The 15,004-nt window shown below is 53.4% G+C and overlaps 1 long non-coding RNA gene across 1 annotated transcript; it reads right to left on the bottom strand.

The window, feature by feature from the left end:
• Window positions 1-8,783: 8,783 nt before the first annotated feature.
• On the bottom strand, window positions 8,784-9,932 carry LOC123586529. Its single transcript, XR_006706853.1, has 2 exons — window positions 9,830-9,932; window positions 8,784-9,645 (listed from the first exon to the last, which is right to left on the bottom strand). It is a non-coding gene; the product is annotated as an uncharacterized LOC123586529 (long non-coding RNA).
• Window positions 9,933-15,004: the final 5,072 nt, after the last annotated feature.

Here is a 15,004-nt window from a genome sequence, read left to right as displayed (position 1 = left end):
GTCGTAAGGAGTCTCAGAGCAATGCCTCCAACCCCAACCAGGCATTCTTAGACTGTAAATGGTCATTATTCCAGATCTGGAGGTAACACGACTAAGTTCACAACGTCAGACCCCACTTTGACTTTCCATTGAATCCTACTCAGGACAGAGGTCTCTGGCCCCAATCCAGCCTGTTGGGGCTGATGAGGATTCTACTAGACCAACTTATAGCCTCTCTGAGCTTATTTGAATGGGTGGAGAAGGAGACCAAGACTGGGCCGCAGCCCCCAAATTGTTATATCTGTTACTATACCACCATCTAATGGCAAGGTGCAGTTAAAACAAATACTGCCTAGTCTAGGGACTACAGGCTTAAAATTGCTTTCCATGGCAAAGAGTTACAATGTATCTCCCTGTCCCTCCAGATATGCCCGCAAATGGTCTCCGTAGCTCACAGAAATTGGCCCTGGTACAGAGAAGGTAATGAAGCCTCCAATCTGACTCTGAGAAAAGATTGTGTAAGCATCAGTGAGGACAGAAAGATTTCTAAAACACTCCCACAGGGGTGCAAGGTAAGCGAGAACTATTTTAAGACAGTTGTTGTTTAAACTGTCCTATAGGGGCGCCTGGGTGGCGCAGTCGGTTAAGCGTCCGACTTCAGCCAGGTCACGATCTCACGGTCCCTGAGTTCGAGCCCCGCGTCAGGCTCTGGGCTGATGGCTCAGAGCCTGGAGCCTGTTTCCGATTCTGTGTCTCCCTCTCTCTCTGCCCCTCCCCCGTTCATGCTCTGTCTCTCTCTGTCCCAAAAATAAATAAAAAACGTTGAAAAAAAATTTAAAAATAAATAAATAAATAAACTGTCCTATAGATGAGAATTTCAGAATAACAGAAGGAGCCGTAGGATACAATACGTTTATTAGGAATCATTATCTCACAGAGGAGGCTAAAAATTTAAAGGTAACCCTATGCAGAAATTCTCCACTGCTCTAAAAATAAAGTCCCACTGCACAAATCAAGTTTCGTTGCTATATAAGAAAACAATGATATATCACCAGCCCTCTGCCCTCTGCTCCTGCTCGTCAAGATTTTAGATCACTAAAATTTTCCTCCCGGTGCTAAACGTTGGAAGTGGAGATTGTTTGGGGGAAATGTTCTCAGCGATGAACATAAAGACTGCCTCTTCCCCTCCCCCATGCTGTCCCGCGTCTCCAAACACACAGGACACGCAGATCAAGGATTTTTCCACTTCCTGAGCAGTTCTGTTAGTGTCACCAATAACTCAACACTCAATCACATCAGAAGGCAGCTGGAGCCCCGAGAACTCCTGGGTACAACTAGTGGGTCCACCGTGCATGGAGGTTTGCTGTGGAACCCCCAAGACTCCATGGGGCTGAAGGCTGGCATTGATCGATGACAACAGACACTCGGTCAACTTGAGGGGGACGAAGTGCCATGGGATTGGGATACCCTGAACTAGGGCTCAGACACCAGTTACACCGTGCAATTTTGAGAAATATCATTAGTAGACTGACGACAACCTAGTAACGCAAATTGCGAGTTGACTTCCAACCAGAGAAGGGGGCAGGGGTCACCATTAGACCAGAGAAAATACTCTCTGGGCTGAGATCCACAGTGATGTGCCCCTTCCCCAGCTTTTGGAGCACAGAGTAGTAGAAAGGTGTGCTTTTAGGTTATAAGCATTCCTGGGAGCACAGAACGGTACAAAACTCCCACATGTCCTCCCCTCCTGCCTTTCTCTCACCCCAGGACACAGGCAAGACAAAACCAGCAGGCACGCCTTATGAATCAGCGATTTCCTTTCTTTCGATTTATTTATTTTTTTAATATTTATGTATTATTTTGAGAGACAGAGACAGAGCGTGAGCAGGAGAGGGGCAGAGAGAGAGGGAGACACAGAATCTGAGGCAGGCTCCAGGCTCCGAGCTGTCAGCACAGAGCCCGATGCGAGGCTCGAACTCACGAACCGCGAGATCATGACCTGAGCTGAAGTTGGACACTTAACCGACTGAGCCACCCAGGCGCCCCTAAATCAGCAATTTCCTACCTGTTGACCCCAACCAGAAGCTTCACCTAGGAGCTTATTAGAAATGCAGATTCTCCAGCTGGAGCCTAGTCCTACTGAACAGGAAACTCCGGGGTGAGCACAGAAGTCTGTTTTAACAGATGCCGCGGGTGACTGTGGTACAGCCGTGGGCTTTGAGAAACACTGACGCAAGAGGCGCACCGGGCCCAGTTTGGTGGTTAACAGACGGCAAACGAGGCTGTGGCCGAGTCTAGTTAGAGCTTAAAGCTCTGGAATCAACACTTTGGCCCTGTGTCCGAGCTCCCTCGGGCCGAGCAATGTGCCATCTTGGTCCAGTCCACCCTGACAGCTTCCGCAGGGTCTGTCCGCCTCTGACATAAGCAGGCTTATTCTGCCTGGGAACGGGCCCAAAGCCACGGGAGCAAAACTAGTCGCCGTCAGTGGAGTTCAGCAGAGAGGTCCCCTGGGACACTATATCTCCCTTTTGTTTTTTAATCTTTAGAACCAGTGATTTGCTTCCAGGTCCAGCAAGAATGGTTGGCAAGCACGGTTGTTAGGTGGGAGGACTGGCCCAGAACACGGAGATCTCTTTTGTGCCCAGGAGGAAACGGTGAGGTCCCGCTAACGGCTCAGGAACTGAGATAGCAGCTGGCCTACCAAGGTCCCCTCGGGAAGAGGACAAGAGAGCAGTGTATTTGAGGGGTTCTTTTTTTTCTGGCAAAGTTACAAAAACGTCCAAATAATACTTTAAAACCCATATTCCCACCACCTGGAATTAATAACTATTAATGTTGTGGGGCGCCTGGGTGGCTCAGTCGGTTAAGCATCCGACTTCGGCTCAGGTCGTGATCTCACGGTTCGTGAATTCGAGCCCCGCGTCGGGCTCTGTGCTGACAGCTTGGAGCCTGGAGCCTGCTTCGGATTCTGTGTCTCCCTCTTTCTCTGTCCTCCCCTGCTCCCGCTCTGTTCCTCTCTCGAGAGTAAATAAGCATTTAAAAAAGTAGTAAATTGTGCCAGATTAAGAGCCCCGACACGAGGCTCGAACTCACTACCCTTGAGATCGTGACCTGAGCCAAAGTCGGATGCTTAACTGACGGAGCCACCCAGGTGCCCCTAAAAGGCTGTTTTTTGAAGTTGTGAAGTTACAACATATAAGCTGGGTGAGCACAGAGCAGCCAGAATAATTTTTAACAAAGAACGTTCTTTTATCAGAAAACATTTCGACTATGAGGTTTCCACATAGCTGCTAATAATAACTTGTAAATTTGCCTAGCTGGAGGCTGGAGAGTTGGAATTTACCAATAACAAAGAGCAGAAAAATAGCTGAAGAGGAAGCCAGCTCTTTTCCTTGGGAATAAACACAACCTGCTTTCGAACAACCCTCCCCTTGCCTCTGAAGAGAGCAGGAAAGAAGTCGGGCTAGTCCAAGAGAAATCAGGCTACAGATCATTAAAGCCTAAGGCTTCCCCACCCCTGATTGTGGAGTTGGAGCCAAATGCAGGAAGCTTTAAGAGACAACCGCCACCAAGGGCACGCCCCTCCCTAGCTGACCTTAAACTATGTTTGGTGTCACCCAGCAAAGCCAGGAGACCGTGAAAAGGTGTGCTGAAGTCATGAGCCACTAGTCCTTGTCCCCAAGGGTGGGGAGAGGGTGAAGGTGAGAAGGCTGGAGGCTGGTCACCAAAGAGGACGAAGCCATGTGGGCTGAGCTGGCCAAGGAGCAGGTGGGAAGGGCCACCACCCTCCCTCTGACCCAGTTTCCCAGCCACCATGGCTGCCCCTGGAGCAACATTCAGAAGCTCCGAAAAGAAATCACCCTTGGCACTGAGGACCTGCCTTCTGTTCTTCGATAAACTCGTTCCACCCCTAAGGAGGGAAAAATACGTATTAAAATCCTCATCTTCCCACTTAACCTCACCTGAGAAACTCATGCCTGCTTAGACAAGCCCATCTCCCCAGCAGGCAGAACAAAGGTGGGAGACGGGGTCAGGGGAGTTGTTTGGTCTGTGCGAGAGGGCGGGCGGGGGGGGCCTGGGCCAGATCCCCACTGGATGCCTCCCCTTTGTGCACGTATTGGTAAAATGAATATACTCAGGACGCCTGGGGGGCTCAGTCGGTTAAGCGTCCGACTCTTGGTCTCAGGTCATGATCTCGCAGTTTCATGAGTTCAAGCCCCTCATCAGGCTCTGTGCTGACAGTGTGGAGCCTGCTTGGGATTCTCTCTCCCTCCCTCTCTCTCTGCCCCTCCCTCCCTCACGCTGTCTCTGTCTCCCTCGGAATTAAGAAATAACCTTCAAAAAGAAAAAAGAAATGAACGTACGCATTGGAGAATTGAGTAAGTTAAGCATGCGGCTCTCGGCGGGCCCCCCCCCCCCAACAGGTGCACAGCTCTGTTTCTATCAGCCGGTGCCCCACTCATCGGAGAGACACTATGCGCCATCCCCGTCACAGGCCTTACGACGACCACCAACCCCCCACCTACCCACCACACACATGCTGCTTGGGCGTCTTCCCAGATCCCTCAGCACCTCTTCAGAAGCCGTGGAAGCCTGTTGGCCGCTGTTAGCGCATGGTGTCTAGGAAGCCTGCGGAAACGTTCAGGCCCATCAAAAGCCAATAACAAGAAATGGGCTTTTCACCTGGTTTCCTGTCGAAAAAATAATACCGAGGGGGAGAAGGGGGAGAAGGGGGAGGGTAGGATCCGTGTGTGGGTGGATGTGAACACTCTGTCCTCGTCTCTTTCAGCCAATAAACACGCGCGGTACCCGCGATGTGCAAAGCTCTGGGCGAGATTCTGGTAACAAACATGAGTGAGACACAGCCCCCCGACCTCTAGGAGCTCACGATCCGGGGTGGGGGGCGGGAATCACACATACAAACTCGAAAATCGTATCATAAGTTCTGTGATAAAGGCTCATTCATCGCGTCAACAAAGATTTATTGTGCACAATGTGCCAGCCGCAAGTATGAACAAATAATTTTGAGAGCACAGAGGCCAAATATAACTCCCCTTCGTCTTTCAAACAAGAGCCGCCATGCATATGCTCTTTGGGGCAGGGTCCTTCTCTCCGTAAGACCCTCCCTCCTGGCGTTCAATAAATCCTGCTCTCCAAGGATGGATCTCCCGTCCTCCGATCCACTAGACGATTTCCGCCCAATCTTTCTTTGCTATTCTCTCATCAGTTGGATACACGCGCAGGGAGCACCTACCGTATGCTGGGATCGGGACGTTGGGGGCCGGCCAAGCTCAGTGGGGACAGAAGCAAATCACACACACCATGTGGCCGGCACACATTCCGGAGTGTGGGATCCCCGGAAAGGGTGCAGGGGGGAAGCCCGTCACCAGCCTGGGGCTGGAGGGGAAGGCTTTCTGGAGCAAAGCCCGAAGTGAGCCTCAGAGGAGGTTGCGTGTGACAGACGGACAGCACTGCAGACGGAGAGGGCAGCTTGGGAGAGACAGCAGAGACCGCCTTGCAATCCAGCACCTTGACCCTGGCGGTTCCACAACCTTGATCTTGTCCGAGCTGTTTGGAGTCCGGCAAGCTCCCAGGAGCCAATCCCATTCTCGAGAGGGTGGTGTTGCCACCCGAATGCCGGCTTCTTAAGCCAGAGTGGCTCTGTCTGGCGGGCCATATGTCCACGTGGGCTTTGGAATCGGGATAGATGCAGAAGGATTCTGAGTGAGCGTGAAATCGGAGGAAGCTGCAAAGCCAGTGATCTTGTCATCGACTTAGGGCAGCTGCCGTGTCTGCCTGGCCACCACCTCCCTCCCCTCCCTGGAGAGCCACGTTTCCAGGCGCTGCACTTTTCTCTGCTCCCTCAGCCCCCATAGCCCAGACTCCCATCCCAGTCTGGGTTCCACCCCCTGCAGCTGCTTCGCGGAGGCCACGCGTCCCCCTCGACGCTGGCATCTCTGCGGCTTCCGAGCCTGAGACCTGTTCTCCTGCCCCCACATCCATACACCACTCCTTCCTGGTGTATGGATGTGGGGGCAGGAGAACAGGTCTCAGGCTCCACCCCTCCTATGAGTCTGGCTGCTACTCCCCAGGCCCCTTTCCATCAGTTTCTCTGCCAGTCGGGCAACAGATTCTTGTCCTGTCCGTTCCCTGTCCAGCTGAGATCACAGATTCGGTCACCACTTGTAGGGCCGAAGAATTCCCAAATCCCTATCTATGGCTCAAATGCCTTTTATCCCCTCAGTGTGGCAAAATACATTTCACCTAAATTTACCGTCAGAACCATTTTCGGGTTTTTCTTAAGTGTACATTTCAGCGGCATGAAGCGCATTTGCCCTGTGGTGCAAACATCACCGCCATCTGTCTCCAGAACTCTTCCCTCTTGCAAAATTGGAACTCTGTATCTGTTGAACAATAACCCCGCCGGCCCCTGCCTGTCCTCCTTCCCCCAGATCCTGGCAACCGCTGTTCTCATTTCTGTCTCTGTGAGTTTGACACCTCATGTTAAGTGGAACCACATAGTGTTGGTCCTTTGGTGACGTGTTTATTTCACTCAGCATAATGTCCCCCGGGTTCATCTATGTTGTAGCAGGCGGCAGAATTTCCTTCCTTTTCAAGGCTGAGCTGTGTACATATACAAATAGACACGCTGCATTTTTTGGATCCGTTCGTCTGTCCATGGCTACTTGAGTTGCTTCCACTTGTAGGCTATTTGAACAGTACTGCTATGAAGATGAGGGTACGCATATCTTTCCAAGACCCTGTTTTCAATTCCTTGGGAGAAACACCCAGCAGTGGAACTGCTGCATCACATGATAATTCTGGGGTTTTTTTTTGAAATGTTTATTTAGTTTTGAGAGAGAGAGCGCGCGCGCAAGCAGGGGAGGGGCAGAGCGAGAGGGAGAGAGAACCCCAGGCCGGCTCCGCACTGTCAGTGCAGAGCCCGACGTGGGGCTTGATCCCTCGAATGGTGACATCATGACCTGAGCCGAAATCAAGAGCCAGAATCAAGAGTCGCTTAACCGACCGAGCCACCCGTGTGTGATAATTTCATTTTTAACTTTTTGAGAACCCGCCACACTGCTTTCCACCGTTTCGCATTCCCACCAATGGTGCGCAAAAGTCTCAACCTCTCCAATCCTTGCTAACACTTGGCATTTTCTGGTTTTTTGAAATTAGCCACCCTCGAGGGTGAGGGAGTCCGATCCCTTCTGTCCAGTCTAGAGTTGCACGGCCAGCTGCCCACCGGACGTTTCCATCTGAAGATGCCAAGGAACATTGAACTCAACTGGTCCAAACCACCAAACCCGATACCCGTTGGAGTTTCCTGTGTTAGCAAACCACCGCCATCCGTCCAGGTGCCAGGGCGGATGCTGGACAGCACTCTTGAGCAACCCGAGCCCCTTGGTATGTCGTGACCCCTCCCTGATCTCCCCCTCGGTCCTAACACTGTCAGCTGAGTTCGGGCCGGGGCTACCTCCTGGCCTCCTGCCCCATTCCCTCTGACTTCCTGTTCCCGCTCCAGCCGGAGGCATCTCTCTTTTTAGGCTTCACGCCCAGCGTGGAGCCCAACGCGGGGCTTCAACTCACAGGATTCTGAAATCAAGACCTGAGCTGAGATCAAGAGTCAGACGCTTAACCAACTGAGCCCCCCCCAGGTGCCCCCAGAGCTGTCTTTAAAATGTTGGTGTGATCCCATCCTCCCCTGTTTAAAATCCTTCTGGGGGTGGGGGTGCCACCCAGTGTCATCAGGATAAAGCCCGAAGTTGTTAGAGTGACCAGATCCATAAATCCACAGCCTGGCCCTTTCTGATCTGGTCAGATGTCATCTCTGATCACTTCCTGGCTTTGTCCTTTGAGCGACCAGCAGTGGCTCAAACGCGCTACAACGGCAACTCCTCTCACCAGGAATCCTTATCTGGAACATCCTCCCCTCTGCAGCTTCCTCTGTGCCACCTTCTCCGGGCCCCTGGCTCCTCCGGCTGGCCTGGGTGCTCACCTCTATCACAGCACTGACCACACTGCCCCGTCCCCGAGCCAGAGGGCACTTTTAGGTTCCGGACCATGATTTCTTCATCTCGGGATCCCCCGTGTCTAGCACAGAGCTTGGCACATGCAAACACCATCTGGGCAACCAAAGCGGGCTTCCTGGATAGAGCTGACCATTAACACGAGGCAACGAGCAGAGGAGATGCAGGTGGCCGGGTACAGACCAACGCCCCTGAGAAACGCAGGCTGTGCGGGTGGCCGGGGCGCATGTCGTACAAAGAGCGGCAGAGACCAGGTCGGGCATGTTTGCAGATGGACTCTCGGCAGAAACACCATCGGGCCGTCCTGGCCAGGGCTATTACGTAAGACCAATGAGGGGTGACCCAGGAGCACCAGCAGTCCAACCTAAGGAGCAAACGGCTGATGACAGATGAATGCATCACCGTCCCAGAGTACGCACACTTGAGTCACGGGGTGGCTCAGCCGTCCCCCAAGTGGGTCTTTGTCATGCGTTCGTTGGATTGAACTGACAAGAAGCATTAACACACACACAAAAAAAACAGATCGATACCGCTGATAAAATATCTCATATAGGGGCGCCTGGGTGGCGCAGTCGGTTAAGCGTCCAACTTCAGCCAGGTCACGATCTCACGGTCCGTGAGTTCCAGCCCCGCGTCAGGCTCTGGGCTGATGGCTCAGAGCCTGGAGCCTGTTTCCGATTCTGTGTCTCCCTCTCTCTCTGCCCCTCCCCCGTTCATGCTCTGTCTCTCTCTGTCCCAAAAATAAATAAACGTTGAAAAAAAAAAATTAAAAAAAAAATATCTCATATACATTAAACAGTAATAAGGTAATATTAATAAGGTTATGCAACGAGATTGTGGCGCTTTGGGCATCCATCAGAGGCTGAGGGAGATCCGTGTGCGGTCTGGGGATAACGAGTCTCCTGAAACTGGGAACCACTCTCTGACGATCGAGGTCAGAAGAGGCAAGGAACAGAAGCAGGAGGTGTGGGGGCAAGAGAGGAGAGGTTGAAAGGGGTCAGACCGTGAGTGTCTGGCAGAGAAGTTCACCAGTGGGGATGGGGACTCTGACTGTTTCTCCTACACGGTGAAGCCCTTCCCTCAGCATTCCGTTGGTGACAAAGGCTCTCAACAACAGGGGACGGAGTCCCGGATGTCACATGTGGCCGCAGACCTCTACACTAGTCCGTAGAAACTAATCCCCAGCGTCGGGTAAGATGGTCTGGCTTCTGGCCTGTGTTCCTCCTGTCGCCAGGGCGCGGGGGGCAAGAGCCCCTGGCTGGGGGTCCCGGACACCGGGTTTGGCCACTGGTCGTTCGCAAAGTCAAAGGCAGAGAGATGGATGGTGGGGACACAGGAAAGGAATTTATTCCAATGAGGCCACCACTGGGAAGACAACGGACTAGCGTCTCAAAGGCCGTCTCGAAAGTGCTGAAAATACGTCCAGGTTCACGTAAGGCGAGTGTGGGACAAAGGTCGTGGGCCCATGCAGGTGGGCAGCGAAGGTCAGGTGGATCGTTGCCTTGGGGTCAGGCGCGCGGGCTCCTGCTGCTCAGGGCGGTCCCCATGGCGCGACGGGGGTACTTTTGGTTCCCATGGGGTTGCTTGGCCTGGGGTTGCTTGGCCTGTCGGGTGCTCGCCTGAGTTAAGACAGAAGCTGGAAAGAAGAACGCAATCAGTTAGAAAGTACAGACTGAGGTCAAAACGGAGGTGGTTACAATCCCTTCCCTCCTGGCACTGTGTCCCCTAAATTGACCTTCAGCTTCCTGCGTCCCTCACTAGGTCATCGTTCACCTGCCTCAACCCCCTTCCCGCCACCACCAAGTCCGCTCTTTCCTTACCCGGGGAGGTGGGGGCAGTCCTGTCGCTCACATCTTCCGGGGAAGGCCTTGAGCCTTGCAGAATGAGGCTTGCCCTCTCCGGCGGCTCTCACCCTAACCCCCCGTGCCTAGACCCGAACCCACCTTCTGACTCAGGCGAGGGGCTCCCCGCCTGGGCGTTGCCCATCGCCCCCTGACCTGACCGGGAAGGCTCGCACGGACACGGTCCGGATGCCCAGGAAGGGTGCAAGGCCGGGAAGGGGGACAACCAAGCCTGGTAAAACCACGGGCAGCCAGAAATAAAGAGGCTGTAACCACGCAGCCACTGGGCAGCCCCAGGCCTTGGAAGCCACACCCTCCACGGAGGCAGCTCAGAAAGGCTGGGGACGGAGGTCTTTTCTGGGAATTGGGACCCTGGGGGGAAACCGGCCACAGAGAGTCAAACGGCTGCGGGGGGGGGGGGGGGGGGGGGGGAGATGGTTGTTCAGGTCCTTGAAAAAGAAGTGGCCCGCTCCTTTTTCGTGTGCTGCCACCTACTGGTGGCTTTCACGACTGCAGAACCGCACGGCCCGCAGCGCAGATGCACCAAGGTTGTCTCACATACCCGGATGTGGGCACAAGAGAAGGTCCCCGACCTGGATGAAATGGCAGTTCTGGGTGGCGGGGACAGTCACAGGTGGTTGGTTGTAGGTGCGAGCGACAGAGGGACACGCACCCGCCAGAATCCCGGGGCTGCTCTCCACCTGTGCTCGGTTATCAAGTCCTCCAAGGACAAAACACTCCCTAGATCCCCCTGCTTCTCCCCACTTCATCCAAATCTCCCTTTGGCCTGGCCTCCTGCCTAAATATTCGCTTTTTTTTTAATTTAAGTTTTTTAAATGTTTACTTATTTTTGAGGGAGAGAGAGAAAGAAAGAGCCAGAGACACAGAATCCGAGACAGGCTCCAGGCTCCGAGCTGTCAGCACAGAGCCCCACACGGGGCTCGAACTCATGAGCTGTGAGATCATGACCTGAGTGGAAGTCAGACGCTTAACCTACTGAGCCACCCAGGAGCCCCTAGATGTTCACTTTCTTTTCCTCAATGCCCTTCCCTCAGTCATCCACTGCAGCCTGCTTAAAATCAGCTAGGATTGTATGCTTGCTCTGAGAATCCAGACGAAGCTCCCTCCCATGACCGAGGGCCCAGCACGGTGCGGTGGCCTCCAAAGACAGACAGGTGACCTCCCCCGTCTGCCTCTTGCATTCTGGTCACCCTGCAGATGGTACTGGAACATTACCTCTTTAGAGAAACCAGCCCCCACCTGCAGGTAACATGGCCTCCTGCTGTCTGCTCTAGCATGTACATTTCCCTTCTGGCAAATATCACGGTTTCATTACATACGTGTGCGAGAGGCCCCGTGAGTCTTCCCCTCAAGCCTGCAAGTGCAACGCGGTACCACCAGCGCCTCCCATGGTACCTGCCAGTTAGTAAATGCTGAATAAATATTTCTGGGATGCATTTGAACGGGCCTGTGGACTTCTTACGTGGGAGGAGGGAATGATTTGGCTAACTCCGCGAGCATACAGGTATATCCCCCAGGCAGGAGTAGATCAGGGTCAGGTTTTCCCCTGCCACTTGGTGAGATGGTTTAACCCCTCCCCCGAGGCTTCCTGTGAGACTCAACATTGTTCCATCCAGAATGGATGGTCCCCAGGGTGGGTGACTGGTGGAGGGAGGGTGAGACCCAGGGGCGTGACAGTAGGGAAAGGTAGTGGAGAGAGACCATTAAAGTCAGAAGGCCGCTGGACTGATTACCCCTAAAGTATGTGAAGCACACGCATAACTTTCTCTGGGCCTCAGAGTGAATGATGTCGTGTACACATTGAGGGGAGGGTCCTGGGCACCTACTGGGCAACATACCCTGGGGCTCTGGCTGGTTAGATTTACTCATTCTGCAACCTTTACTGAATTCCTGTCGTCCAGGAGGTTATACCCACTGTGGCCTCCAGAGGGCACCCTGGAGGCGCTTCTGGGCCGCTTGCCCCGTGCTCAGGGGTTGATCAACTTCCAGGGTCAGTGGAACCGGATGTGATTATGAAGCAGGCTGGATTGGGGAGTGTGGGAGAGTTTCCCGGGTTTGGTTTCTGCGGTAGTGAGGTGGGGTCGATTAGCCACATAGTTGGCGAAACATAGAGACAAAGGCCCTCGCGGGGGCCATTTGTCTAATCGCCCAGCATCTATTTCCCTTCCACTGGAGGTAGCACCCCAGCTTTTTTTTTTAAGTTTATTTATTTATTTTGAGAGAGACAGAGACAGTGCAAGCAGGGGAGGGGCAGAGGGAGAGGGAGAGAATCCCAAGGGGGCTCCACACTGCTGACACAGAGCCAGACACGGGGCTCGAACCCAAGAAACTGTGAGATCGTGACGAGCCAAAATCAAGAGTGGGCCCCCCAACCGACTGAGCCACCCAGGCGCCCCAGCACCCCAGCTTTTGTTTGTGGAGTTGAGCTTCTCGCCCTGTGTGCCCTCTGGGTGGGACAATAAATCAAAGGACTTTTCCACAAGCCAAGAGGTGGACCCATGAGCCAGACAGGGCCACTCAGACTCTCCTGACACTGTGAATCTTGGACAGACCCGTGCATCCTCAGAGATCACGCTGAGCGCACACCCATCTCCCCAGTAACTCTCCAACGGAACAGTTGACCAATTGCCGTTGGCTCCTATACCATTTCAAGACTGGATCTCCAGCCTCCTGTCCTCTCTGTGAGCTACCTGAAAGCCCTTGAACCAAGGTCTCCATTTGTTGGGTTAGCTAGATAGAGTTGGTTCGTTGCTTACAACCAAGGAACCGTGACACATCATTGTCTCGTTCCTAACTTTTGTTTGGCCAACTACAGATGGTGGGCAGTCTAGTACAAGGCGTGGAGGGTGGCTGCCCGTGGATGGGATGGCTGGGAGCTCCTGAAATATACACCATCATAGTGCTTGGGGGCTAACCAGGTTGGCGCTAGTCAGTAAGGCTAGAGGGGATGGCCTGGAAGTTAAGTTCACTCTCTGGCTGAAGGTATCTCCTCCCGGTGGGAATGAGCCAGGAAGGGGGAACATGAGAGCAAGTCCCCCTCCTCTGCTGGAGAAATCATTCATTCTCAACATAAGCCGGGATGACACAGGAGGTGGTGGGTACTCGGCAGTGCAGGGGACAGGAGTCTGAAGCAGACAAAAAGTAGGAGTCCTCGAAGAAATGGCTCTCCCTGTATAGGGAGCAGGGGTGGTGGGTGATAACACTAAGCTCTTGACATGCTCCTTCCTGAGAGATGGATGGGGAAGGGCTTATGAGTCACAGGGGGAATTGGCTGTATCCATTTCCAGCCAGGTGGCCCTGGGTCTTCTGGAAGCCTGCTCTGTCCAATCAAAGGTAGCTTCACAATGTCCTGGGTCCATAAATGCAGGACCCTCCCCTTCCCTCTCCTCCTACCAGCCCTCGGGTCTCCAGCAGCCCGTGGGACCTGGCCCTGGGGCCGAGGCCTGGGGACCAGGGTCTGGAAGCAGGCCCATCCTGTCCTCTGCAGTTGGCCAAGGCCGGGGAGCTGGGGCTGGTGCAGCAGGGCCCTGAGAAGGTGTGTTTCAGGGATCTCAGCTGTAGCAACAGAAACCGGTTATAGGAGGTCACAGTGGGAAACAAATGCACTCAGGGGATGACCTTTGAGTAGCTCGGAGAGTAGATAGGACGGGAAAGGACAGACGTGGAGGAGACAGGAGAGGTGATGGAAGGGCCCTGCTGGTGCTGCCCGCGTGACACACTGGACACCACAGCCGACTCAGTGACGCTGGAGCTGGGGGTGGCTGTCATCTTGTCACAACCAGGAAGGACCCCTTGCTTCGTTGTCTCACGAACTCCAAATCCCGGCTCTAGGGTGTGCTGTAGATTGGCTGGGTCTAAAAGAGAAAACCAGACATCCAGGATGACCCCCTCCCACCTCCATTCTATTGCATTCTTCAACTTTTCATTTACCATTGGAATTCCCTCCTACACATGTTTAAAAGAAGAAATCTTGACCGCCCTCTGTCCTGGAGGCTGTGGCACCCACCCAGATGCCCCTTGCAGTGCTGAGTACCCATGGCTAACAGTCCATGGCTGCTCTGTGGCCTCCCCTGGCCTGGGGTGTGCCCCTTCCTGGAGGAAAGTTATAAACCCTCTTCCCCCAGGAGGAAGGGGTGGCTCCCACCACTGATGACAAGGACGGGGGTCCAAAAGTGGGCCCGGACCTCAAGACAGCTTATGTCCCAGAACCCTGCTCCATCAGCCTTTACCCGAGACCACACCTTCACCTGAGTTAGACCTTACCTGAGACCACACCCTTCACCTGACTTAGACTTTGCCTACGATCACATTCTTTACCTGAGTTAGACTTTACTAAGATACTACCTTCACCTAAGTTAGACATTACCTGAGATTACATTTCTCACCTGACTTAGGCTTCACCTAAGATCTCACTCATTCTTGGGGCGCCTGGGTGGCGCAGTCGGTTAAGCATCCGACTTCAGCCAGGTCACAATCTCGCGGTCCGTGAGTTCGAGCCCCGCGTCGGGCTCTGGGCTGATGGCTCAGAGCCTGGAGCCTGTTTCCGATTCTGTGTCTCCCTCTCTCTCTGCCCCTCCCCCGTTCATGCTCTGTCTCTCTCTGTCCCAAAAATAAATAAACGTTGAAGATCTCACTCATTCTTCACCTCACTTAGACTTTACATGAGACCACGCCCTTCACCTGACTTAGATTTACCTAAGATCACATTCTTCACCTCAGTTAGACATACCTGAGGTCCTATCTTTACCAAAGTTAGACCGTACCTGAGATAGCATCTTCACCTGAGTTACACCTTGCCTGAGACCCCAATGTCACCTGAGTGAGACCTTAGCTGGGACCCTACCTTCACCTGAGTTGGCCCTTATCTGAGACCCTACCTTCACCTGAGTTAGATGTTGCCTGAGATCACACCCTTCACTTGAGTTAGAGCTTACCTGAGACCACACTCTTCACCTAAGTTAAACCATACCTGAGACCCCGTTTCACCTGAGGTAGACCTATCTGAGTCAAGTCTGTACTTGAAACTACATTCTTTGACTTAATTAGACCTTAGATCCCAACTTCACCTGATGTAGACCCTACCTGAGACCCCATCTTTACCTGAGTTAGACCTTGCCTGAGAACACACTCTTC

This window comes from Leopardus geoffroyi, chromosome C3, assembly GCF_018350155.1.
Source record: "Leopardus geoffroyi isolate Oge1 chromosome C3, O.geoffroyi_Oge1_pat1.0, whole genome shotgun sequence".
NCBI classification, from domain to species: Eukaryota; Metazoa; Chordata; class Mammalia; order Carnivora; family Felidae; genus Leopardus; species Leopardus geoffroyi.
The sequence above is the reverse complement of the archived record's forward strand: the minus strand, read 5'-3'. Positions and strand labels throughout refer to the sequence as shown.